Below are 20,135 nucleotides of genomic sequence, written 5' to 3' on the forward strand. Positions count from 1 at the left end.
TAATAACACCCAACCTCTGCACTGTGGCTGAATGGATGTGGCTACACAGGGAATTCTGGAGGAGCTGCACAGCTGGATGAACCTCAGCCTCAGCTGCAGCTGGCAGTGACATCCACACCAGGGCACAGCCCTGACCCGGTCCCTGAGAACATTCCCCAGGGTTCTGCGAGGCAGGCGAGGTTTCTGGTGACCAGGCTTCTGCAAAATTGATGCTCCAGAGACAGAGAGGCAGAGGCAGAGTGCAATCAGCACCTGCCTGGCTGCTCCCTCCGGAACACCGACGGATCCAGCGCTGGACTCACCCCTCGGGAGGTGATCCCGGGTTATCAGCAGCTTCTCCTTGGCCTCTCCCTGTGGTTTCCTGCTGTTTGCTCAGGTAGTTTCTGCAGCAGCACTGATTTGTTTCCTGCATGAGGCACTGTCCCAAGCCTCCTCTTTCTCCAGGCCCTGCATCTGCCTTTCCAGATATTCCTTTCTCAAATGCCAAGTGCTGATTTCCAACTGACCCAACAGCAGGAGAGCACAGGAGGTAGCACAAAGGGAAGATCAGGAGCCAGCAAAGGAGAGCCTGAACGACCTGCAGAGCTGCTGGAAACTGTCTGGAAGGGACAGAACAGGAGAGAAAGAGGCAGGAGAAGCAATTCCTGCAATATTTGGGGCTCGGGAGATGGGAAGTCTCTACTACCCCAGCGTGGCTTTACCCAAGACCTCAGCAAAGCCCTCACAGACCTACATCTAGAAGCTGCTTCTGCACCGGAGTTTCCTGTGGATAAACTGCAGCGACCCCATCTCCAGAAGAGCTGCTAGGCCATTCCCTCCCTGTCCCTCGCTCAGACTGGATCCAAACCCCTGGACACACACATAAAACAAGCAGAGTCTTTGGGAGCAAGGGCTGCCAGCTGCAATTTCTCAGGCGCTGGGAACAGACAGCACATGACCGGAGGGAGAGCACTTGCAGGGGGAGGCAGAGGTGGAGGCAGCAGGAATCTCTGAGTTCTCCCAGGAAGGCAGAGCTGAGAAGCGCCAGGGTTATTAATTATCTGCAGCTTTCATCCCTCCCACGTTCTGCAAGGAGGAAAAGTTGTCAGGGCAAAATGAGCACAGGCGGGAGGGAGAGAAGGGATGAAAAGACTCCGAGGCAGGAACAGGAGGAGCGGAGGGTGAGCTGGGCTCTGGCTTTGCCAGAGGAGGGTGCCAGGGTCAGGAGGACACAGCGTGTGCTGATAAGGACCTGTCCAGCCCCTCGGGATCCTCTGAATTCCCCACACATGCCTCAGCGGCCAAGGGGTGGGGTATTTTCCGTCCGCCAGCACGATTACATCTGCTGGAGGAATTCTGCTCCCATGGCTCCCCCAGGCTGGGTGGGATTTTTCCATGCACTCACAGATCAGGCTAAATCAACAAAATTTCCAAGCGTGGCCCTAACCTGCAGCAAAGGAAGAGACTGGGAAGGGCTGGAGCACTAAACCCTGACCTTTGCTAATCCACAGGCAATAACTCCAGGCGAGAAGTATGCTGCAGGCAATGTCAGACTTTGCTCTCCCCATGGGCAGCATTTTTAACCTTCATAGCAGACGGGCCTTCCTGTCAGCTCGCAGGCAGCAGCTGTGGGTCAGGGAGCTGTCAGCCGCCCTGTGAGCGATGGGCTGCTCACAGGACCATCCCAGCAGTGCCTGGTGGGAAGGCCACAGGGCTGGGAACTTCAGGAAAGCTGGGATGTGCTGCTGGCCTCTCAGGAGGCCCTTTTTGAAATGCTGCACCTCCCTTTGCTTACTTCTCCCTTTCTAAAAATGGGGATAATGAGGCCGAGACCTTGGAGATGTTGCTATAAAAAACAATCCCTGTGTAGCAACTGGAGGCGTTACAGCAGACTGGGAAGGTGCTCCTGGTTCCAACCAAAATATGGATGTTCTGAGCAAATTCCTTGGCTCATCTGTCAGCATCAGGACCCTTACTAGTGAGCCAGAGCCCCGGTTTTGGTTCAAGATTTGTGGTCCCCAGCGTCCCTCCTTGGCCATGATGCAAATAGAGGCTGTCCCCAAGCACCAGTTTTATGCAAAAACATGCCTGTTGCAGCGTACAAAATATCTCCCAGCTCAAAGCAATAAATAGACAGTGGCAAAGATGAGTAACACCTGCATGCAAATCCATCCTCAGCCCTCCTCCCTTCTTCCCCAGTCCCCACCACGGGGTAGCCACTGGCCCATGGCCAGCCAGAAGCAGAGCTTTCTGCTTCCCATTGGGAGCACTGCTGTCCAAACCCACGATCTGTCAGTGCTGGCACATTCTCCTGTGGCAGGGAAGGGGTGCAGAGATGTTTACATCATAAACGAGAGGCAGATGGAGTGATCTGATGATGTCCTAGGGCTCACTCCAGCAGGACACATGCAGTTCCCAGCTCTGAGCTGCCTAATGGCAAAATCAAAAGCCTTCTCCCGGCTGGGAGCACAGGGATGCAGGATTCCCACTGGACACACTGCAAGTTAAGATCCCTGCTCCCAAATACTTGAGAAGGTAAGACAATCCATGACAGATGAGCAGATATGCCTTGTCATGGGGCTCCAGGGCACAGCAAGACCCAGCCTGGTTTTAACTATGCCCTGAGACTGTCACTTTATAATTGGCACTGCTGGTTCCTGCTCCCTCCATGTAGGGACAAAGATGGTGACTCAGGGAAGAAAATGACTCATACAAAGTCTGGACCAGATCTGTGCTGATAGAATTGCTTCCTCAATGCCAGTTTCTGCAGGCAAGGACCCGGCCTTCAGCTTTGCAAACCGACTGACTCCTTTGTCCTATGCTCTGCCTTGGAGCCCGGCTATAAATCTGGGGAACGGCTGTTTTCCTTTGGAACCTGCAGCCGACTTCTCCTTAAGCAGAAAATAAACACTGAGTCTGTCGCCTCTGAGTTATGGGGGAGTTTAGAGGCTGCAAGTGTGAAAAAGTTAATTGCCTGACACTCCAGTTAATCACCCCGAGCCTACGGTGGCCAAGTGCTCCGGTTCCTTTGCCGGGCTCAGCGTGAGCGCAGCCCCACTGCGAGCTGTGCCAGGGCCATCCCCCCCCTCTCCAAGGGATGGCTTGTGTCAGACCTGTCACCATCTCTAGGGCTGGGCGCTGCCAAGAGGTGCCACCGGAGGACGGTGCCCTGTGCCCTGTGCCCCTCTCTGTGCTCCCTGCGGCACGTGCTCCCCGCACTCCTCTTGCTCAACCCCCTGGATTTTGCAATCCCACCCCTGCCAGCTCTCAGAGGCCCAGACGCAGAGGGCTTGGGGGCTTCTGTGCTTGGAGGCTTCTGTGCCGGTGTGGATTCGCACAAACAGGGGTGTGGAGGGGAGAAAAAAAAACCCCAAAACACTTAGTGGCTTTCTTTGAACCCCCTCGGGTGTTAGCAAAGCCATCAGCGAGTGATGCCCGCCAGGGACCCCCGGGGGCTAACGCGGTGCTGGTGATTGTGTGGAGCACAGGTAGGTCCCACCCATAACGTGGAAAAAAAGGACTGTATGGAGCACAGGGAGTTTCCATCCGTAAAGTAAAAAAACAGGGACATATGGAGCACAGGTTGTTCCCATCCCTAAGTTAAATAACAAGGACGTATGGAGCACAGGTTGTTCCAATCCATAAGGTAAATAAGGATGTATGGAGCACAGGTAGTCCCCATACATAAAGTGAAAAAAACAAGTACATATAGAGCACAGGGAGTTCCCACCGCTAAAAACGAGCACTCGATGGCAGCGAGTTGCCCCGCGCCGATTCCCCCTCCCCAAGGAACATTTTCCAGGCGGCCCCTGCGTGCCCTCCCGGCTCCCAGGGCCCTGGAGACAGGCACAGCAGAGCTTTGGCCTGATTTCATCCAGAGATTCCTGCCGTCTCTGACAGAGCCAGGGCAGGGGCGGCGCTGGTGCTTGTTCCCGGTTCTGGTTCATGTTAAGCAGAGGGCTAATGGGATCCATGTGACTCCGCTATCCCTCTGAGGAATAGCTTCTTAGCTGATAGGAGCACATCTGTCAGGGAGCCTGCCTGCAGTTTGTAACTCCCGGGGAGGCCGGCTGTGAGTGCCAGACGCGGGGAGCCAGCGGGGATGCCTCCGGAGCATCATCCGCCTCCATCCGCGGCCCCCGGAGAAGGTGCGTCACCGGGAGCTGTCGCGCTCTCTCCGCCTGCCCTGGGTGGGATTAGCGGCTCCCTGAGGAGCTGCTGGGGTTCAGAGCCAGGAACACATCCTTCTTTTCGCAGCTCCCCTCGGCAGCGCGTGTGCTCACACGTGAGGAGGGGAGGGGAGGGCAGCGCGCAATGCAGCTCCGCTCGTCGCGGGCAGGGGAGCCCGGAGGAGGGCGGGCAGGGCTGGCTGCTGCCAGGCTCCAAGAGAGAGACACCGGCTGCCTTTTCATCGTGGCACAAAGCGCCTTTTGTGCGGTGCTGCGCGGGGCGCGGGGCTGGAGGGAAGGAGGGGCAGCTCCAGGAGCCTCGGCAGGGCTGGTGGGGAGGAGGGATGTTCACCTGAGCTGGTGTTGGCACGGCACAGCCCGACCCCAGCAGCTGCAGTGCCAGCAGCCTCTCTCGGCTCTCCCAGAGGGAGCGCCGAGCCCGGGAGCAGCAGATGAGCTGTGCTCACAGATGGAGTCAGTCAGCCTTTGCCTCTCGCTGAGGAGGAAAACAGTCTGGTCCAGCCTTCCCCAAGGACTCTGGGATTTCCCTAGGCTGGACTAGGGGATGGAGTCAGTCAGATCCTCTTCTGGGAGATCTGGTCACTTAGCCACTGACACTCATCATTTCAGCTGCAGTTTTGCTGGGCCTCTGCTCCTCAGTGCTGACGCAAGGATAAATCTTCATTTTGTTGCCCAGTTTGTCCAGCTGGATGGCAGGGACTTGCCCCTGTAGCAGTGCTTGGGCAGCATCTGGCACACCAGGGCTTTTCTCCTTCAGTGCCAGGAAGAAATGTAATCAGCAGTGGCAGTAGGGAGGCTGGAAGAAAGAGATAATTAATTCCAGACCTGGTGGCAACTCCTTAGTGCCACTATAGAGCTTCAAGAGGGAAAATGCTGTGAAACCCTAAAGTCCCACCTCCCTCGAAGCTCAGCACCTATTCTTTTTTCATCAAGTGCCAAGCAGGAGCAAGTCAACCACGGTCCATGGACACTGTCAGGAGGAACAGGAGAACTTTGAAAGCAAAGTTTGCATCAGTTCTAGGAGAAGGAGGATGGCAAATTGGCTTATTGGCAGTGTGTACACATAGACCTCCTCTCATGCTGGTTGCTCCACGTTCCCAGGATGGAAAAATAACCTGGTTTTTTTTTTGTTTTTTTTTTTTTTTGTACCTGATGCAGGGCACCATTCCAGAGAGGCTCATCCCATGATTTAGTGGTGGACTTGATAGTGCTGGGTGAGTGGTTGGACTCGGTGACCTGAAAGGTCTTTACCAACCTTAACAATTCTATGATTCTGTGATCCCTGCCCAGTAGCAGCCCAGTTAGAATGTCTGTAAGAGCCTTTTGCACTGGTTTAGGCCACTCTGCATCACCTTCCCTCTGAAGTGATGCTGCCTTGCCTGGAGATAAGCACCAATGCCTGGGGCCTCCCCAATCAGTAACTGCAAAGGGGGAGACAAGAAGACGTCTGGAATGGAGCATGTTTCCCACCGAGCTGCGAACTCCCCTTGACAATGCCCTGGCATTAGAAGGCATTGTTCTGCTCCCTCCCCTCCTCCCTGTCTGGCACTCTTTCCCAGGCAGCCCGGCACTGCTTGGTTACTTGCGAATGTTTATCCCCCTCTCAGGCCGAGTGTGAAACAGTAATTGCTGTTGACACTTGCCAGGCTGGGATATTTAGCTCCCCCCACCCGCCCCAACACACACGCGTTGGGTGCTGAAAACTCCCCTGGAAGTGGCGATGCTGAGTGTAAAGTCCGACCCTGCCCTCACCCACTCACACCTCAGGGGCAGGACTCTGACCCGGTCTCCTCTGCCCTCTTCAAAATATGGAGCTGGGCTTTTCTCTGGGCTTCTTTCCCAAAAAAAGCTGTGGCTGTCCCATCCCTGGAAGTGTTCAAGGCCACGTTGGACGGGGCTTGGGGCAACCTGGCCTAGTGGGTGGCATCCCTGCCCGTGGTCCCCCCCCCCTCAAATCATCAAGTGCAGAGGGAGGAAGGATCTACCACCCCCTTCCCTGTTGCTTCCCAGCCCTGTGCTCCATCCACGAACAAAAAGCCTTTCAGAGCCCTTTAAAGAGGAGCCAAGGGCAGCAGTTGGTGTCTGGAGGCAACACCCACAGCGTGAGGGTGGCCAGGCTGCTGCTTGTGCTGGCTGCATTGTGTCCTTGAGAGACACTGTCCCTGCTGCTGGAGAGCTCAGCCCCAGGAGGGGACCGGGCCTCTGGAGCAGCCCCGAGGGACGTCCAGGGGTGATGGATATTCCTCTGTCTCCCCAAGGTGCTGCCCCTCCCTCCTGTCACCGACACGGTTAAGCGCTGGCAAAAGAAAGGCACCCTGGGGATAGGAGAAGCGTTATAAACAAATAAATAAAATCTGGGTGTTGAGAGGGAGCGGGGAGGGGCAGGGGGCTCCCTGGGAACGATGCAGCCTCGTAAAGCGATGACGCAGGCGGCGGGAGCGGTGGAAGGATGCCAGGGGATCTGGAAAACAGGTCCTCCGGAAATCCACCCTCTTGCCGATTCCTTCTGACGTAGGCAGGGCCAGGAGGTGGAGGGGCCCTGGCTGATGGGGTCCCCCCCCCATGCTTTCAGCTGCCCCGTCGGTGGTGTGGAGCCTCCCCGAAAGCCTCAGCCTTCCTGTGCTGCCCTGACAGCGCCGGTGTTCCTCCCGCCGCAGGTCGGCAAGCTGGAGTGCAGGAGAGTGCAAAACACTTCAAACAGCAGCCCAGCGGTGAGCAAAACAGCCAAACAGCCCTTCTCCACACGGGTGGACAAAGCCAAGCCCCTTCCCACCCAGCTGTGCCCTCAGCGCTGAGGTGTGAATCCCCAAGTGCCTGATTAAACCTTGGAACAATGAGGATAATGACTCCGACTTCCTTCCCACCATTGTCTCCCGGCCCAGGAATGGGGAAATCTTCACTGAAATGCCTCCATAGGAGGTTTTTCTTTATGAGGCTGCTGCTTTGTTTTTTTCGGGAGTATCTCCCAGCCCATTGAACATCCCAAAGCCTGGGAGGGAGCGAGAAGCAGAGCAGGGAGGATGTCAGGCCATGGGCGTTGCTGATCTCAGCTGGGACACGGTTCTACTGTCCTGGCAATGTGAAGTTCACCTGGATACAACTTCCACGTGTCCGTGTGTAGACAAACCTGGTGTGTCCGTCTCTTCTGCCTCAAAATTCACAGAGAAAACGTGAATTAGAAATTTCTCCCGTCAGCCAAGGGAAGAAGAGAGGTCAGGGGATTGCTGTGGCGTGCTCTGAGCTGTTTTACTCTGTCGGTTTTAGTGAGGATTTTTAGGTAGATCCGACCTGTAGTTCAGCTGCTGCAGAACCCAGCAGCTAAAAACAGGAGGATCAGGCTGCAAAAAGAGCACGTGTAACCTGCTGCCAGCAGCTACCTGGGAGCAGAGGTTTCTCCCTGAGCGCTGTGAATCACCTCTTGTCTCTTGCTCTGTTAAGGCCGGATACAGGGAGTCTGTCTGAAGGGGCTGGGAGACGTGAGCAAGGCCTGGAGCTTTCTGTGTTACCATGCACCAGCTGAGCCTTGGCAACTGCCTGCCCATCAGCTCTGTCCCTGCGGCAAACACAGCCCAGCTCAGCTGCCAGCTGAGCTAAACTGAATTAACCTGCCTGTGCTGCTGAATAAGAGCACGCACACGTCAGTCACCTTGGCTCAGCCGAGCGGGGGATTTGTCTTGCGGTGGTAATTTGAGCGTGGATCCGAGCCCGCTCCTGTCTGGGAGGCATCAAGCAGCAGAAAAGCAGAATTAAGATGCTGACAGCATTGTGCAGGGCTTTCCTCTTGCAGGATCCCGAGGTGCCCAGAGGATTGCTGTGTGCACGGGGTGAGCGCCCGGGCGATGTGCCAGCTGGTGCAGAAACGCAGCAGCTCTGGGGCTGACAGGAGTCATGGAATCATGGTGTGGTTTGGGTTGGAAGGGACCTTAAAGATCATCTCATTCCAAACCCATGCCATGGGCAGGGATGCCTTCCACTATCCCAGGTTGCTGCAAACCCCATCCAGCCTGGCCTTGGACATTTCCAGGGAATGGGCAGCCACAGCTTCTCTGGGCATCCTGTGCCAGGGCCTGCCCACCCTCACTGGGAAGAATTCTTTCCCAATATCCCATCTAACCCTTGACACCATTCCCCGTTGTGCTGTCACTACATTCCCTTGCAAACGGTTCCTCCCCAGTTGCACCAGTTGCATCTCTGACATGCACCAGTTACATGTCTTTGGAAGCAGAGGAGGGCCTGGCTGCCCAGGGACAGAGCTGCTCCGAGTCCTGCGAGGACCTGGGGCAGCCTCAGTGGTGCAAATTCCATGGGAATGCCTGCAGAGCTGGGACTGGCAGAGCTGGGACTGGCAGAGCTGGGACTTATATCTCAGAGGTAGAACTGGTTTTTGCACTTTAGTCCCTGGAGATGGGGGTTTAACCCCAAGCTCTGATGCTGACTCACTGTGTGCCCCTGGGCAAGTCCCTGAGCTCCTCACATGTCAGTAAAATGAGAGGAACAATCTTTTATATGTCTGCATTGTCCAGGCTCTTTGGGCCAGGGGACTTTTCCTTGTTCTGTATGTGCAATACCAGCCCACAACGGGGGGCCTGGTTTTGGGTGGGGGCCTGCAATCCAAATAAAGGCTGGAGTGAGCTCCCAAAGCTCTTCCCATGTGGCCCTGAGAGCCTCGAGCCCAAGAGGCTTCGGGCTCTGAAGGCAGGATGACATGGATGAGGGGTGGGGTGGTTATTCATCGTTATTTAATGAGGACATTAAACCACAGCGTTCAGCCGTGGCCTGTGCATTCGATGAGTCTTTGGGGAGTAATTGTGCTGAGAAAAGCTTGCTCTAGGGAGGGACATTTGATATATTAACTTTGGCAATGCTCGCCGACCGTGTCATGCCAATAAAGCTCTTGAGATTGAAAAAAGAGCTGGACTGGAAAGGTGGGCGAGAGTGGAGAGTCCTGGAGACAATTGACAGAGACAGGGCAGGGGGAAGGTGCTGGTGATACCTCACTCCATCCAGATGACACCACTTTAGGAGTTAAGGAAAACTGACAGCCAAAAAAAAAAAAAAAAAAAAATCTTCCCTATCTTGCAGCACCAGTGCCCTGAGAAGTCCTTCAGAGAGCCACAGATGAGCTGTAAGAGGCCTTTGTGTTGGGAAGGGGTGGGATGAGCATCCCTGAGCTCTGCCTCACTGCCCTGCTTGTGAAGCAAAGCAGAGTGGCTCGAGGGATGGATGCAGGCTGAGGAGAGCACCCCATGTCCAGGCACCCCACTCCTGCCTGGGACCTGGGGGTTTGGGACAGGACTGGAGACAGCCACTATCCCCCCTGTGGGAATGCTCCCATCTCCCAAAGCCTTTTTTCTGCTCACACTGGGGGAACAGAAACAAGTTGCTGTTTAACCCCTTCAGAAGCATTGGCAACGTTACCCAGCTCACTGCAAGGGGTCAGTTGTTCAGTACCCTCCTCCTGGCACCAGAGCAAGCTGTCCTGAGGGCAGGCACCCATCTGCCCTCCTTCTGAGATTATTTTCATCACAAATTAGAAGTGGGTTAGAAAATCCCATCCTTATCCCCCTTAGAGAGTAGTAGCCTGTCCTTGCTGTTGATCTTGGCTGCTCTGGGAGCTCGCAGTATTTTTCCAGCTGCACTTTGGAGTTTGCTCTTTCTGTCTTTCTTTCTTTCCCTCCACCTCCCCCCCCCCCAAGATTCCCAGATTCATATCAAGTTGTGTTATTCCTTATAGAAAGTGTAAACACCATCCTGGGTGCCAAAGGCACCACACACACACAGAGGGAAATCAGGCAGAGGCATCACATGGCAGGGCAGGCACCGTGAGCCAAGGGCTGGAATGTGCAGCACCCTGGCTTCCCTCTTCCCTCTTCTCCGGACACGAACTCCCTGACACGGAAACTGGCCACAGAGGCTGATTCCTGCCTCTCCCTTCTTCCTCTGCCCACTTCCCCAGCTCAGGAGTGCGCTGGGGTTGTTGACTCTGAAGCATAAGGAGGAACAGTGCAGGGTGCTTGTGATTAACCATTGCATTCCTGGATGATTTTTCCAAGACATCAGCCTGTGTGGTCACGGTGACAACCCGGGACTCAGCGTGAAACAATCCAAGGGCCTGGCTCCATCCTGACTCCATGACAGTGTTTTCTTCTATGAAAACTTCCAGAAAATAACATGATACTTCGCCTTCCCTCTAACACACTGGCCTGGCTGAGTCATCTGTGCTCGCTCAAGCAGAGCCCTGGCCCTCAGCCTGCCCCCTGAGCAGGAAAGAAGGACTGGTCACTGGAGCAGGCTCCCCTGGGAAGTGGAGGGATCTCCATCCTGGAAGCATTCACCATGTGGCACTTCACCATATGGTTTGTGGGCATGGTGGGATTTGGTCGAGGGTTGGACTTGATGATCTCAGAGGTCTTTTCCAACCTTGGTGACTCCATGGTTCTGTAAAGCAAAGCAGCCCTTTATGCCCGTCCAGCACAGGCTCTGTGCAGAGCAGGTCCTTGGCACGGCTGTAACCGCCTGACCCAAACCAGCCCTGGGAAGGCCCTGGAGCTGGAGGGCTGGGTGGAGGTTGGATGGCTGGAATCCTGTGCCTGGCAGCCTGCTGTGGGAAGCACAGAGCAGCTCAGGGAGCTGTGACAGCCTGCAGCACCTCACAGCCTGTGACAGCCTGCAGCACCTCACAGCCTCCCACGGCATCAGACGCAGCCCCGCACCCCACGTGTCATCTGCCTCTGCCTTCCCCCAGTGAACCCTCTGAGGGCCTGTCTGTGGCACCACAATCACAGGGAATTAGCACTGCCTGCTAATTGGAGCACCCAGCCCTTGGGTGGATGTCTCAGACAAGCTCAGCTCTGTTGCTCCATCCTCCTGTTTTTGCCTCGGGACTCGGGCGCTGATGAGCCACACGAGTTTTCCATCAGCCTCCCCCGTCAGCTGGAGGTGTCCTGGGTCTGAACTTCACCCTGAGCCCTTTGGGGTGTCACCACCAGCACAAGCAGCCTTTGGATTAGACCCATGGGGCACAAGGGGCTGTCCACCAGGCCAGATGTTGTTGGGGGGAAATCCTTCCCCGTGAGGGTGGTGAGGCACTGGCACAGGTTGCCCAGAGGAGCTGTGGCTGCCCCAGCCCTGGAAGTGTCCAAGCCCAGTCTGGATGGAGCTCTGAGCAACCTGATCTAGTGGAAGGTGTCCCTGCCCATGGCAGGGGGTGGTGGAACAAGATGCTTTTTAAAATCCCTTCCAACCCAGGCCATTCTGTGATTCTGTGAGAATCCAGAGATCCTCGTTGCACGGCTCGGATGTCTCTGAGGCCACACGCTCCTCATTTTGTTTTGCAAGGCCATCCAAGGAGGAGCAGGAGGGGGAAAGGAAGGTGAAGGGAGGAGTGTGGCTGCAGGATGCTCTCTGTGAAGCCTTTATGGCTTCAGGTAGAACACTCTGTGTGTGTGTGTGTGTCTGTGTGTGTGTGTTCTGCAGCATTTTGCAGGCTGAACCTTGGAGAAATCAGAGTGGATTTACAGAGTGGCTGAAGGGTTTAAAACCCCGCGGTCCCCACCAAAAAAAGCCCCGATGATGCTCCCGGCCCCTGCTACAGCCTCTCTGTGGCTCTCTGAGGTCTCACCCCGGGGACACACAGTTCCCATTGGCACCTCCTGCTCTGACCCAGGCCAGCACAAGGACATCTTTGTGGCGAGGAAGCCACCCGGCCACCCGCCCGGGCTCATCAGCTGTGACAGCGCCTGCTCTCCCACGCAGGGCTGGCACTGCCCTGGCTCCCAGCCCTGCCTACGTGCCCCTGCCTTCGCCCCCGCGCTGGAATCGCTCCCTCCTCGCAGGGTTGAGCAACTTCTGCTCAGCTGGGAGGTTGCTGCTGATAAGAGACGGGGCATAAAGTGTGTGTAAGGGCCTCCCCGGGGCAGTCCCCTTCCTCCCCCGCCCCGTGCTGGCGGGTGCAATCCATTAACCTGGGCGTCCTGACCGACGGAGGGGTGGAGAATTCCCACGGCTCCCGGCAGGTGAGGGCACCAGCGCCCGGCCTGGCAGGGCTGGAGCACACACGGGCACGGGTGTGCCCAGCGAGGAGCCCGGGCCGTGTCCGCCCCGTCCTTTGTGCCCGGGAGGACAATTCCCCTTGTGTTAGTGCTGCCGGGAAGAAAGGAGCTTTGTTCTGCAGACACTCGCCAAAAAAAAAAAAAAAAAAAAAAAAAGAAAGAAAAAAAAAAGGAAAAAGAAAAGGGGAAAAAAAAAAAAAAAGGGAAAGCCCAGCTCTGCTTTTCCTCTCTGTGTTTCCAGGGTGCTCCATGAGCTGGATGAAGCCACGGTGCCAGATCCCTTGGCTCGATAGGATAAGGGGGAAATGGCCTCAAGTTGCGCCAGGGGAGGTTCAGGCCGGATTTTAGGAAATATTTCTTCACTCAGAGAGTGGTTAAGCATTGCAACGGGCTGCCCAGGGGAGTGGTGGAGTCACCATGCCTGGAAATATTAACAGAAACGAGTTGACATGGCTCTCTTTGCAACGTGGTTTGGTGGGCACGGTGGTGGGACTCGGTGGAAGGTTGTGCTTGATGATCCTGGAGGTCTTTCCGACTTTTATATTTCTGTGATTCCATGATTCCACGGACCAAATGAGCCGTGGCAGCAGTCTGAGCTGAGACTGAGCTACTTCCACGTGGATGGAAGCGGATGCAGTGTGGGAGCAGGGTCCTTCTCCTTCTGCTCTCCCCACTCGGTGTAACTGGGAGTGCCAGCCTGGCTTTTGGGCCACAACCCCACCGAGGGACCCACAGATCTGGTCACACCCCAGGGGCCAGCAGCAGGTCCATGCTTCCACCGGGACTGGACCTTACTGGCTGCTTCAGGTTTCCTCCCATTAGTGATATCACTAATTACTCAGTGACCGGCTCCTGAGAGCTGGAGGCTGGAATATCAGCAGCCTTTGTGGATTTGGCAGCCAGGTAGACTTTGAGGAGGAGATAGCAGAGCCAGGGCAACTAGGCCCTGTCACCAAACATCAAACAACCTTCCAGCACCCGGCATGTTTACAGTAATTATCAGCTTTTTGTTTCGGGAAGAGGGCACTTAAACCTGGGTGCCTTTTATTCAGATAAGCATCTCCTTGTGGATGCACGAAAACAGGCAGTACACACACATGTGCCCAGAGTTCCTGTGCTGGTGACACGCATTTCTTGGGGTCACACACTCTGTTGATGTCCACACACGTGTGCTATGCAAATTCTTATCCCAAATTCTTACCGGGAACGCAAGGAACAGTGAGAAGAAAGCGCTTTAACAGGCGCTTTGCTTTGTTGACTCTGAAAGCACTCAAGGAGGTATTGAAATGCCACCTTGAAGAAGGCTGATTTCCAGAACTGTGGAGCTGGCAGGGAGGAAAATGTTGTGTTAATGCAGAGACTGAATTTTGTATTTTTGTCTGACTTCAAATGCTTTCCTCTGCCATCTGAGATGCTAAGGGCAAAGATAGTCGGATTTCCTGAGGATGCCAAACCCCTTATATTTTTATTTGGGAAATCTCAGCTCCCACCCTCACCCCCGTGTGGTGCCTCACACTGTAAATAGCATTTACAGAATCATTGTTTTGATGCTGAATAATGGGGGGAAATGAAGATTTCAGCGGTTTCTGTTCGGCTCAGAGCTCTCCCTGTGCTCCAGGAAGGAGCAGCTCTTGCACAACTGGTTGTTTCCCAGGTGCTGCAAAGGTTTTCCCAGTTGTTTTGCTGCCCTGGTTCATACTGCCTCTTATTTTAGACTTTTGGTTTGGTGTGGTTTGGATTGTCTAGCCCTCAACAAACTAGTGCTCATTATTTTTCACCTGTCAAATAAAACCAATGTATGAAGTGTATCCCTTCCCCTTCCAGTGGGAAGGGATGGAGAAGGACTGAAGGTAGTTACTAAGATTGCCAGAAAGGTCATGCAGAAGTGACAGCACATAAAACTCATTTACACCATCCAAGACCCTGGTGCTGACTGGTTTTTGGCCTACTTCTAAAAATCTTTAGCAAGAGATGTTCTATCACTTCCTCCAAAAAAACTTGCTCACAGACAAGGAGATCTCAGTGCCAGGAGATTCTTCTGCCCTTCACTAGAGATGTTTCCATGCTTAATTTGAAACTGTCAGGAAAAATGTCACCATGAGGAATTAGGGCAGGGACTTTCCCAACCTCAAGTGAGCAGAGGGGTGATGGAAAGCACAACGGCACGGGGTGTTTAGCAAGGAGTTAAATTGCACAGAAATAATCAGCAAACAAGTGGATAATGGTGGGTTTGGTTGGTGTGTCTGCCCTCCTTCCTCTCCCACTGCTGAGTATTCCACCTGCAGCCCCAGCCATAAAGTCATTCCCGGGGCCAGCAAGGAGCACTTGTAAAATCAACAGGGCTTATCAGACCCAAACTTTGGTAAATACTCGGACAATTGCTCCCCTTGTGCTTTCATCCCCAGAGTGTGTTAGAGGCCAGTGGGTTCGATAATGTGCCAGTAAAGACGAAGTCTCTCAACAGCACTTATCCCTGAGCTGGGTGCTCCCAGTGCCTGTCCCTGCCATCGGGGATTTGTGGGTCTGACCCCTCCCAGAGCTGAGCCACTGCAGGTTCCCACCCCACAGAGAAAAGGAGCTGGTTGGGGAAGCAGGGAGGTGCTGGTGGGTGCCTTGAAATAAATGATGGTGTGTCACAGTCAGGTGTGCATGACACGGGAGTGACTTTGAGCTGTGGGAGGCCTCTACCTAACGAGGAGAATGAGGTGACCTGGGCTAGCAGGGTGGAGAACTGGGTTTGCTGGGCAGAACTGTTCTTGAAAGGCTGCTGCTGCCTTCCACCACTCTCCCAGGTTCAAGCCCTGCACACGGTTTGCATTTGGCTGCGGAGTTTTTCCACACATCCCGTGCCAAAGCTACTCCCGAACCAAACCAGCTGCGCTCGCTCCTCAGCACCGTTAGCAGCGCTCATGCCATGAGGGGATGGAGAGAATGGAAACATCTGGGAGAGGATGGAAAACGAGGAAGGTGATGTGGAACAGATGCTGGAAAGGCCGTGGATCCAGCAGAGCCTGGAAGGGCCAGGCGAGGGGTGCGTGCCAGAGCACATGTGTGCGAGAGCTTTGTGGCTTCTCCCGCAGCAGCGCTGAGAGAGCAGGGTTTGTTCCATACCTGCCACCCAGGGAGGAGCTGCCCTCCTGGAGACAGCTGTGCCAGGCAGGGGTTTCAGAGCAGGGGCTGCTTTGCCAAGGGCAGACACTTCTCAGAGCAGCTCATGGCTTTGCTGGAGAAGAAAGGGAGCTCTGTGGCTGAGCAGCATGTGTGCGCCCAGCCCGCCCCTGGAATGCTCCAGGACACAGCTGGGGGCTCTCCTCAGGAAAACTCTAGGCTTGAAAGGGTGGAGCTCCATCCTGGCTGCACTTGGCCCTGTCTGAGGATGCACGGAGCAGCTGGACAGAGTGCCCTGTGCCTGGGCAGCAGCCATCTGATCTAGGACCTGACTGGACTGGCGTCAGCAGCAGAGCTCCGTGTTCCAGAGCCACCAGCTGGGCTGTTTGCAGGGCTCCAGACAGGGTTGCATAACGTGCTGAGGGCTGGCTTGGGCTCCAGGGAGGAAGAATAAGGACAAAGGAGAGGACTCTGACCTCCTGCCACTTCCCCTGCTGGGAGTGAGATGCTTGTGGAAGGGGGACATACACTTTGTTTGTAGATCCCACTCACAGATTCAGTGACCCCCCTACTCTGTCACGTTCCCAGCTCCCAGAGCCAGGTCTATGCTACTCACTGGTTTAGCTGCATTTACTCTGCAGACCTAAGACAGCCTTTCTCATTCTATCCAAAACCTTTCCCTTCTCTGTGCAGTCTTTATGCCCCTCCTCAAACTTAACGTGTGGGTTTAGAACACATCCAGTGCAACACTGGAGGGCAACTCTGCATCTTCCCAGTGTCTTTAGAGTTGGCACCCCCAGCTCCCTGTTCCCCTGCAGGCTGCAGTGATGGAGTTGGAATACATCACAGGTTCCTATAAGATTGCCCAGCAGCTAGAATCCTGCTCCCTCATCCTTTTTTTGGGGGATCAGAGGCACCTCACTGAACTAACACCAAAGAGCTGAGGGTGACACAGGACTCCCCGTCGGAGAGAGGCCAAGAGGACGAGCCAGTGCAAAGGCAGCAGCACTTTTAGTGATGATGGAGAGGCTGCTCCCCCCCGAGCAAACCAGTGCTGGAGGGCTCATACAGGCCAGGCAGGATCAAGTCAGGACAAAATGTGCTTCTCTAATTGCAGGCGAAACCACGGCTGCTGCAAAGGATCGATACCGGCGGTCAGGGGAGGCAGGTTAAGGCTAAAAGCTAAGACTGCTCCTGTCTAAAAGCAAAGAGCCAGCTGGGGGGATCACCTGTAATTGCAGTCCTGAAGACACTGAGCAGCACGACCAGGGAAAGCTCTGCCACACCAGGGCTTGTATTGTCAGAGGAACAGCTTCTGTTGTATCCACCAAGCCCGAGCCTCAGAGCCAAGCGCGAGCCGGCGAGAGGCAGCAATCCAGACGCTCAAATTTGCTCTCTGCTACAAATTACACCCACCCAAACGAGGCAGGGCCTCTGCTCTTTGAAAATCTATCCCCCAGTGTTTATTATAGGAACCAGTTGCCCTCTTTGTTGACAGCCAAATTGCAAAGGGCTGTTGGAGCCGTAAGGGCCGCGCGGGGCCGAAAACACCCGCAAAAACTCCCTCCCTGCACCAGGCAGCACGAAGCTCTCATTAGGTCCTGCTGGGATTTGAACCCAGAGCTTGGGAAAGTCTTGGCTGTTCAGGGCGTGAGGCTCAAACCAGCCCCCTCCAGCACCACGGAGCACTCGCTGTGGAGAAAACACCCTGTGTTAATACAGGCAGCGAGCTGCCAAGTTCCCAAACGTTTGCGGTGCCAGAAAGAACACAGACGGTAATAATTAAATGAGAGAGGCGATGCAAGGTCCCTTTTATCCCAGCAGTGCTCACTGGCCACGTTGTTCTGTGCTTCTGCTGCCTTCAGCTACCTGATGCCAAGGCTGGGAGGTACGTGTCTCCCCCAGCTGCCGAGTGCAGGACTGAAGGTTACCTTGGCAAGGGTTTTCCTTGGAGCATTTTTTTGTTCAAAGAGCCAAAAACGGCTCTCCCAAGGTAAGCACCGCATGAAAGGCCCGTGGAATGGCTTTGCAGCCTGGTAAAGCTGGTGTGGAGGGCTGGCAGGAGGGGAGTTTTAGTGCTGTGCTCCCCCCCCCTGCACATATCTCGTGGCTGTTTGCTGGGCTGAGTGCATGTGCAGGCACACAAAGCCCGCGGGTTATCACGGGCAGAGGGTCAGAGAGGCTGGTTCCTGGCCGTGCTGCTGCCTCTCAGGGTGAGTCACTTCCCTTCTATCTCGAGCATTTCCCACTGGTAAAACGGATTGATAACCACAGGTGTGTTTATGGGATTTAACTCCAGCGTGGCCAGAAAGCACCGTGGCACAGCAGAAAAGTGCTGGGCTTTCTCACGGGTGCTCTGCCCTGGGCTCTGCCCTGCTCTTGTCTGCCAGGGTTTTGCTAAAGAATCATTAAAGTCGGAAAAGACCTCCAGGATCATCAAGTGCAACCTTACACAAGCAGCAAGGGAGGCCAAACTTGGCCCAGGTGAGCCAGTGACTCAGTGGCCGGTGCCATGGAGCTGGTGGTGACACAGAGCTCTCTCACTGGGTGTTTTCTCTATCCCTGAGCACCACAGGCTGGGCTGTGTGACCCTGACCAGTGCCTTTAATCAAGCCCTCATGGCATCACCTTCCTCCCACCTGTCCACGAAGAGCAGAACTTCTCCCAGTGCCTCCAGCACCCAGAGCAGCTCGGGCTGTAAGCCTTTGCCGCCCTTCTCAGCTCAGCACTTGCTGGGAAGGGGAATTACCCAGAGCTGAGCAGTCACAGGGCGGTGGCAGAGCGGGAGGTGAAGCAACTTGCCCAGGTGGCCAGGGGCCAGCACGGCACAGCCCCCCCCGCCCCAGCTCAGCCAGGACACTGTCACCCTGGGGGCAGGCACCCAGCCCATCCCACGGCCACGTCCCTGACCTCAGCAGGGCTGCTGACAAGGACACCAGCAATTCCCACAGCAGGGAATTGCACTCCTGCCAGGAACACCCTCTGCTCACCTGCCAGGGTGCATGCTCGGGCACCCGGGGAAAGGGGATCGAAATCCTGGCTCCAGCCCTTGTTGTTAACCACGGGGCAGACCCCAGCCTGCCCCATGTCCCATCCCAGCAAGGCACTGGGATCTCCCGTCCCTCTTCTGCCACTCAGGATAAACAAGTTACAGACTTCAGCCCACCCCATGCTGTGTTCTGGCAAGGCACTGGGATCTCTCATCCCTCCTCTGCCGCTCAGGATAACCAAAGTGCAGACCCCAGCCTGCCCCGTGCCCCATCCCAGCAAGGCTGGGATCCCTTGTTCCTCCTCTGCCACTTGGGATAACCAAGGTGCAGATCCCAGCCCACCCCCTGTCCTGGCAAGACACTGGGATCTCTCATCCCCCCTCTGTGGCTTGGAATACCCAAGGTGCAGACCCCAGCCTGCCCCGAGCCCCCTCCCGGGAAGGCGCTGGGATCTCACATCCCTCCTCTGCGACTTGGGAGTCCCTCTCCCCCTCTCCCCGGCCCTGCTGGTGTCTGCCTGCTGACTGAAGCTGTCATTATCAGCTCAATAAATCTCTGGCGCGGGTTTTATTGAATCACTGCCTGAGGGGGAACAAGCCTGTAAAGGTTGAGGAGAGCAGAGCTTTCCCACGCCTAAGACACGCTGCCGGAGCTCTTGCACACATTCCGGGCCTGCCAGCGCTCCGCAAATGTTTGGACAGCCTTGAACAAATAACACACCTTTAAAGAGGCCAGCATGAAATTTTTCCTCACCGCCCAAAGCCACCCTCCCGAGCTCCTGCTTCTCCCCGGGGCCTCCCCCCCCTCAGCACCCCGTGTGCGTGTCCGTGTGTCCGTGTGTGTCCGTGTGTGTCCGTGCGTGTGCGCGCCCGCGTGCGTGCGTGTTTATTTTGGGCTTGTCTTCCCCCTTTGTGTGGAGGTTGAGCAGCTCGTGGCCGCGTTCCAGCTGTGTTTTGTGGGAGGAATTCTGGCCTCTGCTGACTCCGGGGCGGCGTGCGGTGGGGGGGGGGGGGGGAAGCTGGGATGGGACAGAGCGTGGAAAAGGGAGGAGGTTTGGCTTCCCTCCTGCCCAGATTTCCTTCAGCAGGTAGGAACCAGCCAGCAGGGATTTTCTGCTGACGGCGTGCCAGGCTGCAGTGGTCACCTCTGGATGCCAAGGTTTTTCCACCCGGGCCCGCCTGCCTCCCAGGCTGGTGTAAGGTTCCAGGGACAGTCCCCCGGGCCTGGCACACTCTGTTACCCACACAGCTCCTCTGATTAATGCCGTGGCTGCCCTCACACAGCCCCGCTGCTGTGTCTTGACCCTGACCTGAAAGGAACTTCCCCAGGGCACGAGGGGCTGCGGGCGGAGGTGGAGGCAGCTCCCCTGGCTGACGCTCTGTCAATCCCGTTGGCCTCTGGAGGGGTCCTGTGCTCCAAAGCTTTCTTGGAGGCTCCCGGGATGCACGCAGCCAGCTTTTGCATGGGGCAAGGAGACAGTCCTGCGAAGCATCCAAGTTTGCTCGGGGGGTCTGGAAAGCAGCTGCAGCAGCTGGGCCAAGGAGGAAGAAAAACACGGATGTGACAGCACGTCCAGCTGAGCACAGCCCAGCTCAGCTCCCTCCAGCTCGGTCGGGGAGGCTTTCCTGCACCTTCCTGCGGAAAAACGGCATCTCCCTCCGAGCCTTTCCCCTTCAGCTCCTCGCAGCCTGCTGCCACGGGAAATCCAGCTGGGAGCAGGGAACCCTGAAACCGCTCAGGCTTAATCCAAGCCTGTGGTAGGCAGCACAACAGGTCCTGGTTTGCCTTTCAGCAAGATGGAACACAGCTGCTGGTGT

The 20,135-nt window shown here is 55.7% G+C and overlaps 1 long non-coding RNA gene across 1 annotated transcript; it reads left to right on the plus strand.

Moving 5' to 3' along the window:
- The first annotated feature begins 4,022 nt into the window (after positions 1-4,022).
- Positions 4,023-6,959, plus strand: LOC127470618 (uncharacterized). Its single transcript, XR_007904344.1, has 3 exons — positions 4,023-4,127; positions 5,328-5,383; positions 6,742-6,959. It is a non-coding gene; the product is annotated as an uncharacterized LOC127470618 (long non-coding RNA).
- Positions 6,960-20,135: the final 13,176 nt, after the last annotated feature.

This window comes from Manacus candei, unplaced genomic scaffold (genome assembly GCF_025592945.1).
Source record: "Manacus candei isolate 608988 ecotype Guabito, Panama unplaced genomic scaffold, ASM2559294v1 h1tg000022l, whole genome shotgun sequence".
NCBI classification, from domain to species: Eukaryota; Metazoa; Chordata; class Aves; order Passeriformes; family Pipridae; genus Manacus; species Manacus candei.